The sequence below is a fragment of the Suricata suricatta genome, chromosome 2, assembly GCF_006229205.1.
Source record: "Suricata suricatta isolate VVHF042 chromosome 2, meerkat_22Aug2017_6uvM2_HiC, whole genome shotgun sequence".
Taxonomy (NCBI): Eukaryota; Metazoa; Chordata; class Mammalia; order Carnivora; family Herpestidae; genus Suricata; species Suricata suricatta.
In genome coordinates this window covers 154592807-154602655 of record NC_043701.1, presented here as the reverse complement: position 1 = coordinate 154602655, position 9849 = coordinate 154592807, and positions in this window count along the sequence as shown.

Below are 9849 nucleotides of genomic sequence, written 5' to 3'. Positions count from 1 at the left end.
CAAAGGTGTCATTATTTCAAGATGGGCAAGGAAGTTGTTTTGCAAAGGATTAAAGAGGAACTAGCTGTAGATAAAATGAAGGGGGAAATATTGACAACTCATTCTAGAAGTATGTCAATGAAAAGAGAGGACAGAAATAGGAGACTGGGATAGTAATGACAGGAAGCAGCATTGTCAAGCCTTTATATTTTTTCATATATATATGAGAGGTAGTACAACCTATATATGAGTAGTAGTAAAATATGTAAATAAAATGGACACCTATGTACCTAGCACCCAGTTTAAGAAACATCAGGTGTCTTTTATAATGAGTATATTTGAAGGCCTTAAGGAAGGACTAACTAGCAGGACAGAGGATCCAAAGGACTAACTAGCAAAGGCATTGTTAGTAATGTATTTATTGTCAAGATCTTTCAGAAGAAGAAATGACTTCTAGGACACAGTTGGAAAAATTAATACAGAAAGAGAAAATATTTATAAACCATATCTGATAAAAGTCTAGTATACAGAATATATAAAGAACTCATAAAACTCAACAAGACAACCAATTTAAAAGTGGGTAAAAGGGGGTACCTTGGTGGCTCAGTTGCTTAAGCCGCAGATTCTTGATTTCGGCTCAGATCATGACCTCACAGTTACTGGGATCAAGCCCTGACTTGGGCTCTGCACTGACAGACAGCACGGAGTCTGCTTGGCAATCTCTCTCTCCCTCACTGTCTGTCCCTCCGCCATGCTCTCTCTCAAAATAAATATATGAACTTAAAAAAAAAAAGTAAAAATAAAAGTGGGTAAAGGACTTGAACAAACATTTCTCCAAAGAAGATATGCTAATAGCTATTAATATGCACACGAAGTAATGCTCAGTATCATTAGTCAATAGGGAAATGTAAATCAAAACCACAATAACTTTAAAAACTATTAAGGGGTGCCTGGGTGGCTCAGTTGGTTGAATGTCAGATAATGAGATTCATTATCTCGAAGTTCACGGGTTTGAGCCCTGCATTGGGCTCATTGCTGTCATTGAGGAGCCTGCTTCGGATCGTCTGTGCCCCTCTCTCTCTACCCCTCCTCACTCACTCTCTATATCTCTCTCAGAATAAATAAATTCTTAAAAAAATAAAAACAAACCCACAATGACACAGCACTCAAACAGACTAGAATGGTTACATTAAAAAAAGTGGAATGTAATGGATGTGGAAAAAGTAGAATCCTCAAACTTTGCTAGTAGAAATATAAATGGTACAGCTGCTATGGAAAATGTTTGCTGGTTCCTCAATAAAGTTAAACATTGAATTACCATATGATCCCGCAATTCTATTCCTAGATATATACCCAAAAGAAGTGAAAATAGATTTTCATACAAAAATGTATACATAGATATTCATCGCAGCACTATTCATAAAAACCAAAGGACAGAAATAGCCTAAATGCCCATCAACAGAGGAATGAATAAACAAAACATGATATTTACACAATGGACTGTTATTCAGACACAAGAAGAAATGAAGTACAGATACATGATACAGGGTAGATAAACCTCAAAAACTTTATGTTAAGTTGAAGAAGCCAGACACAAAAGATCCATATTGTAAATTTCATTTGTATGAACTATCTAGAATAGCCAAATCTATAGAGAAAGAAAACAGATTGGTGATTGAAAATGATTGGAGGGTGCGGGGGGAGGAAAGGAATAGGGACAGACTACCTAATGGATATAAGGTGATAAAAATATTTTGCAACTAGAAACAGGTAGTGGTTGTGTGACACTGCAAATGTTCTAAATAGCACTCAATTGCACATTAAAAAATTTTTTTAATGTTTATTTATTTTTGAGAGAGAGAGAGAGTGTGAGCGGGGGAGGAGCAGAGAGAGAGGGAGACACAGAATCTGAAGCAGGCTTCAGGCTCTGAGCTGTCAGCACAGAGCCTGATGTGGGGCTTCAACTCACAAATCACGAGATCATGACCTGAGCTGAAGTTAGTTGTTCAACTGACTGAGCCACCCAGGTGCCCCTGAATTGTACATTTTTAAATACCTTTATTTTATGTAAATTTTCACCTCAATAAAAGAAATTTAAGTTAATATAGGAGAGATCTAGGTATAAATATAATTACATGACAGAAAATTGAGGGTAGCTGAGAGTCTAATAACAATCTTGTTTCAACTTTTTTCTTTTTCTAACTTTCCTAACTTTCTAACCTTTCAAAGCTTTCCCAACTCACTTTTTAACATTACTTTCTGACTACTGCTCTATTTCTCTCTCTATGAAATTACACTATAGTATTTTAAACTCCAGTTTTTCTAAATGGTTTATTTAGTACATCTCCTTCCTCTCCCTTGATCCATAGCAGCAAAAGTTTTATGAATAATAATAGCCCATATAACCCTACTGTTTTCTCAAAAAATACCTCAAAATTTAAACACATTTATATTTTTTAATTTTGTCTATAATAATATGTATTCCATAATAAATTATATTAGTCATTCTTCTTAGTGGTTAGTGATTATGTTTTCTACTTTGAATGGTAAAAGTTTCTGTCTTATCTGATAAGTAATATCTTATTCCATCTTACAAATTTTTTAAATTTTAGTTATTTAAGTAAACTCTACACCCCACATGGGGCTTGAACTCACAGGCCCAGAGATTAAGAGACTCACATGCTCTTCCAACTGAGCCAGCCAGGCACCCTGTCTGACATTCAAAACTTTTGATACCATATTACTATAACTATAGGTATAAATAAAATATCCTCATACATTCCTATAAATAAAGTAAAACTATTATCATGAAAAAGGATATTCTTAATCTCTGCTATAAAATATTAATTAACAGTTAAAATACAGAAAACTATGAGTATACTTAGATTCTTATATTTTTTAAGAAAGTTTGACTTTCACAGAAGTTCTCAAAATACATACAATTTGTCATATTCTACCTGTATGATCTGCCCCTCATTATTGAACAATTAATATGGACCTATTATCCCATATTATTTTGCTACAATTGTACTCAAGTACAAAGGCCTCAAACAAAAGGTCTCAAAACTCCTCATATTGTTCTTTAATCCTCAATCTTTTCCTTGTGTACTGGATTTCCAAAAAGCTATCAAACATGCTTTAACTTCTTTCATGTTAAATTCCCATCATCACTACCCACATACTCTTAGAGCAATGTTTTTCAAACTTAGCTGCACATTAGCAACATTTAGGAAGTTTTAAAAATGCTGATGTCTGGGCACCACCCAAGATTAAGTCAATATCTCTGGAGGAGGAGCCTTTACACTGCTATTCAGATAATTCTAATTTACAGCTAAGGTTGAGAAACACTGGTTTATAGCTACAACCTTATCTGTTTCCCTGGGTAAACAAGCTTCTTTAAAAAGGTGTTTGCACGTTGTGCACACTTAGATGTGATACCCTGAAAAGGACACGATGTGGCTGAGAATGTATAAGCTCAATCTAATCACACAAAATCATGAGACAAATTCAAAATAAAGAACATTCTATTTAAAAATAAAATGGGGGCGCCTGGGTAGTTTAGTCAGTTGAGTCTCTGACTCCTGATTTTGGCTCAGGTCATGATCCCAGAGTGGTGGGATCACGACCCGCATTGAAAAGCTGTGGACATGTTAAAGATGAAAGAAATTAAAACACTATGACAATTATATGTAATACCTGCCCCTAAACTTGATTTTGTACTCAGCAGAGAAAAGAAAAAGTTGATGAAGGACATTTTTAGGTCAACCAACCCAAATGTCATATGCAGTGTGGGTTAAATAAAGGTGTCAATATAAATATTGATAGTTACAACTCTACTTGATATTTACAATTTATAATGACTTTATCAGTTCTGTAAGAAAATATACAGGGGTGCCTAGGTGGCTCAGTCAGTTAAGCGTCTGACTTCAGCTCAGGTCATGATCTCACGGTTTGTGGGTTTGAGCCCCACATGGGGCTCTGTTCCCTGAGAGCTAGGAGCCTGAAGCTTGCTTCGGATTCTGTGTCTCCCTCTCTCTCTCTCTGCCCCTTCCCCTCTCATGCTCTGTCTCTGTCTCTTAAAAATAAATAAACCTTAAAAAAAAAAAAGAAATATACAGTGGAGGGGCACCTGGGTGGCTCAGTAGGTTAAACGTCTGACTCTTGATTTTGGCTCAGGTCATGGTCTCACAGTTCATGAGTTCAAGCCCCTAGCTGGTCTCTGCTCTGACAGCACCCAAAGCCTGCTTGGAATTCTCTCTTCCCCCCCTATCCCCACCCCCCACACATGTGTGCCTTAAATCTCTCTTTCCCTCTCTCTCTCTCTCCTTCTCTCTCTCAAAATAAATAAATAAATTCAGGCACCTGGATGGCTCAGTCAGTTAAGTGTCCAACTTCAGTTCAGGTCAGACCTCAAGTCTCATGACTTGTGAGATCAAGCCCTACATTGGGCTCTGTGCTGACAGAGTGATGCCTGCTTCAGATCCTCGTCTCTCTCCCTCTCTGCCCCTCCCTGGCTTGTTCTCTCTGTCTCTGTCTCTGTCTCTGTCTCTGTCTCTCTCTCTCAAAAATAAATAAACATTAGGGACACCTGGGTGGCTCAGTCAGTTAAGCATTTGACTCTCAGTTTCATCTCAGGTTATAGTCTCTGGGTTCATGAATTCCAACCCTGCACCACACTGACAGTATCTGGCCTGCTTGGGATTCTCTCTCTCTCCTGCTTTCCATCCCTCCCCACTTGTGCACTAGTACGTTTTCTTTCTCTCTCTCTCCCCCCCCAAATTTTTTTAAATAAGTAAACATTTAAAAAGATATTAAAAAGAAAAAACTTTAAAAATTCAAAAAAATATATTCATTGGAGCATTTAGGATAAAGAGCCATAATATGTGTAATTTACCCTTAAATGTTTCAGAAAAAAGTTATGCAAGCACACACACACACACACACACACACACACAGAGCAAGGGATATGGTCAATGGGATAAAATGTTAATAGTAAGCAAATCTGGGAAATATATATGAATATTCTTTGTGCTATTTTTGTGTTTGCAACTTTTTGTTTAAGTTTGTTATTTCCAAAAGAAATTTTTAACACTGTGTCCCTTTCCTCACCTTACATTCATTTACTCTGTTCTAGCTTCAGAACACAATTCTTTACTCTCATTCATGGCTTTCCTGTCCTTCATCCAATAGCAAGTTTTCAGTCACAATCTTACTTGATCTTTCAACAACATTTATATTGTTGATCCCTCCTTCCATGCTGAAACTCTCCTTACCCTAGCTTTCAGCTTTAAAAAAGAGATACTTTCTCCTTAGTTACCATTACTCTATTGTTGCCATACTCTCCAAGTTTTCCTCCTACCTCTTTGGCCACCTCTTCTCAGTTTCCCTGGGGTGAAGGCAGAATTTCTTCAAAAAATTTTTAAGTTTAAAAAATTTTTATTTCAAGAAGAGATTGCAGGGGGGGGAGGAGTAGAGGGAGAGGGGGACAGAAGAGTTGAAGTGGGCTCCACACTGATAGTAGCAAGTCAGATTGGGGGAGGGGCTCAAACTCCCAAGTCAAGAGATCATGACCTGAGCCATGACCATGAGATCCAGAGTCGGATGTTCAAATGACTAAGCCACCCAGACACCCCAGGATTTCTTCCTCTTTAACTGAAATTTCCTAATGGAATAGGTCTGAAGCCTCTTCTGTTCTCAACCCTCTTGATCCCAGGCAATATCATTAATTCCCATGATTTAGATGATCACCTATAAACTGATGACAAGAATTTGACCTACAACTCCTACATTAAGTCCAAATATATGATATGTCCATATAGATATTTCTAACATTTTTTATTTATTTTTTGAGACACAGAGAAAGACAGAGGATGAGCAGGGGAGTAGCAGGGGGTGGGGGGGGAGACAGAATCTGAAGGCAGGCTCCAGGCTCTGAACTGTCACCACAGAGCCCAACCTGGGGCTCGAACCCATGAACTGTGAGAGCATGACCTGGGTTGAAGTTGAACACTTACCTGACTGAGCTACTCAGGTGCCCCTAGATATTTCTAGCCATCATAAACATAACATGACTAAAATGAGTCTCTCCTAATGTTCTTCCATTGTTCTCCATCTTAACATATACCACCACCATCCACTCAGTCTTTCCAGATCTTATATGCCAACTGTCTACCCAACATTTCTTCTTTGTGGCCTCACAGTCACCTAAAACCTAATGTGTACAAGTCTAAATTTATTATTGCCTTCTTCAAATCTATTCTTATTGTAACAGTCTATATTTTACTGAATAACTGTACTGTACGTCTAGTTGCACAAACCTAATACCCAAGAGTCATCCTTGGTACCTCCCCCTTCCTTATCACATTAGCCAAGTATAGTGGGTTGAAATGTATCCTCCCAAACAATATGTCCAGGTCCTAACCCCTAGTACCTGAGAATGGGACTATTTAGAAAAGGATCTTTACAAATGTAATTAAGGTAAAGCTCTTGACAAGAGATCATCCTGGATTAGACATAAGTAGGTGTGATGGGTGCCCTTTAAAAAGACAGAAAAAAAGAAGACAGAGACACAGGGAAGAAGGCCATGTGAAGATGGAAGATGGAGGCAGAGATTGAGTGATATGCCTATAAACCAAGGAACACAAAGAATTGCTGATAGCGACCAGAAGTGAGGAGGGAAGCATGAAATGAATTCTCATTCAGAGCCTCCAGAAGAAACACTTGATTTCATATTTCTTGTCTCCACAATTGTGATAGAATAAATTTCTGTTGTTTTAAGCTACTTAAGTTTTGGTAATTTGCTATTACAGCCTTAGGAATACACAAAGTAGTTATTAAACTCTGTCTTCTTTATGTCCTACATGTATTTTATTGTTTTACATATTTATTTTTATTTTAAAAAATATAATACACTGTTAACAACTATAGTCATCATGCTCTACCTTAGATCCTCTGAAACTGGATAGCTGAAAACATCCTTACAGACTTTCAGATATAAAATGAATAAAGTCTGAAGATCTAATCTAAGTATCTTTTAAATTTATTCACTTCACACTGTACCCACCCACCCAGACTAAATTGCCATCATCTTTTCCTGGGTGACAGCATTAACCTCCAATGGTCTCCTCACATTCACTTGGGGGCACATCCAAGTAATTCTTCATGGCTGCAGCCAAAGTACTTCCTAAGGGACACAAATCTGATCATGTCACTGCCCTGCTTTTGTAATCATCAACCTATTAATCTTTCAACATTTTAAAAGAAACACTTTTCCCTCAGTTTTCATTATTGTATTGTTTCCATTTTTTTCTCCTACATTTTGGCTGTGTTTTTCTAAGTATACTTGGGGAGCCTTCTTTTTCCTTAATCTAAATGTAATGGCTTCCTATTTTCTTAAGGCTAAAGACAAAATATTTTTTCATGACCCACGAAGCTCTTTACAGCCTATATACTTATCTAGTCTCCTTTCCCTCTTCTCTCTCAAACTCCCTGAACTCCAGTCATATTGATCTTCTTTTCATCCTGGCTACTACAAAAGCTTGTAGATCTAGGATGTTGTACATGATGATCTGGGATTTTTGTTACACTGACTTTTATCTGTCTCTTCTGCCTCATTTCTCATTTCTCTTCTCCTCACTTCTCATGTTTCAGACACATTGTCCTTTTCTTTGTTTCTGAAATTATGTGCTAAGCCCCTTTTCCCTAAGGGTCTTCCTGTATGTTGGTCTCCATGCCCAGAGAGCTCTTTCCTACTGTGTTGACCTGGCTAACTCCAACCTTTTCTTCAGGATTCAGTTTTAATTTTTTTTTTTTAAGAGAGAGTCAGCAGGAGCAGGGGAGAGGGACAGAGGGAGAGAGAGATGGATCCCAAGTAGGCTTCACATCCAGCACAGAGCCTGACTCAGGGCTCCATCCCACAACCCTCTGATCACGACCTGAGCCAAAATCAAGAATCAGATGCTCAACCAACTGAGCCACCCAGGTGCCCCGTGACTTAGTTTTAATGTTACCTCCTCAGAGAAGCCTTCTCTGACCTCCCTCTAATTGACTATAGACTCCAGTTATATGCTTTCAAAGCACTTGTTTTTCTTCATAGACACTGTCACAGTTCTAATTTTATATAACATTTTGGACTGGCATTTGTACACACACACACACACACACACACACACACACACTACACTGCAAGCTCTATGGGGGGGAATATGTCTGTTTTGTTCAGCTTCTTAGCAATAATATCTAGCACCGTGCCAAGGACACGGTAGCTGTCAATAAACATTTATTAAAGGAACACATGAATAAATGGATGGATAAAACTGCTATCAAAATTCATATCTAGACCCCAGGAAATTCCCAACTCAATAGATTAATCATATTCATAATCCTCAAGGCCATAGTTCAGAAACTGCCTGAAGCTAATTCCTATTTACACTCTTGAATGCATGCAATTTCATCTTCCATGGATGAAAGCTCAACTTAAAGATGAGTTGTTTCATACGAGTAGGCACTAGTGAAACCTAAGATACCCATAAGTTGTCCTCACTATATACTGATCTGAAATCTTTGATGAACTTATGAGGTTTGATGATGAAGTTATTAAAAATGTAGTCGATATGTCCATCTGAAAATTTGTTCACAAGACCCAGAATAAATTTGATATCCAAATCAAAAAGAAAGTTCTGTAAAACAATGAGAATGAGCAACCTTCTGTGGGATTTTGTGACTTTGACTGTCATTGAAATCATCCTCAACGTCCACAAGTAGTTTAAATTCCACGCATGCTTGGTAAAGCCTCAGCCAATAAGAGGGGGTGACTAGGTCTAAGATTGTGGATTATAGCTAGATAACAAGTATTGAAAGGATGTGTATCACAGATTAACTCAGCAGGATGAGATATGTGTGGGAAATAAATGATAGTAAAATCACAAAGCAGCTACTGTTTGGTAAGCCACAGAGGGATAGCCACAAACCAAGAGACAGATGAAGTGCTTTAGAAATGTACACTGATCCTTTGGAGAAGCAAACTGATGCCACATATTAAGATGCACTGTAATTTTATTCCTGGGAATCTGTCCTAAGGAAATCATCCAAAAGAATAAAATAAAAGCTCTACAAAGATGCTTATAGCAAAATATTTAATAGTTCAAAATTAGAGATTACTAAAGTCACCAGTAATATAGGAAGTATAGGAACATCTAGTATATCAGTGGAATCTGAAGATATTTAAAATGATAAAAATGAAGAAATATGGAGGAATTTTACAAACTAATATTAAATAAAAGGTAGAGAAATACAATTACATATCATGATTATAAAGATGTATAAAACTGTATATCTAGCTTGATAAAGGTCACAAAGGATAGACATGAAAAAAATAGTAGAATTAAAAAATTTTTATACTCTTCCTTTTCATAATATTTAAAAAATTGATTAAATGCTAACCTCCTGAAATTATTTCCATATACATGTCATAGTTATAGGTTGTGACGAAACAAGAGTTTCAAATTTTTTTTTCAATAATATTTTGTTGTCAAATTGTTTTCCATACAACACCCAGTGCTCTTCCCCTTAAGTGCCCTCCACCATCACCACCACCTCTTTTCCCCCCTCCCCGTTCCCCTTCAACCCTCAGTTCATTCTCAGCATTCAATAGTCTCTCAAGTTTTGCATCTCTCTCTCTCCCCAACTCTCTCTCCCTCCTCCGCTCCCCTTGGTTCTCCATTAGGTCTCTCCTGTTTTCCTGCTAGACCTATGAGTGCAAACATATGGTTTCTGTCCTTCTCTGCCTGGCTTACTTCACTCAGCATGACACCCTCAAGGTCCATCCACTTTCCTACAAAGGGCCATATGTCATTCCCTCTCATTGCCATG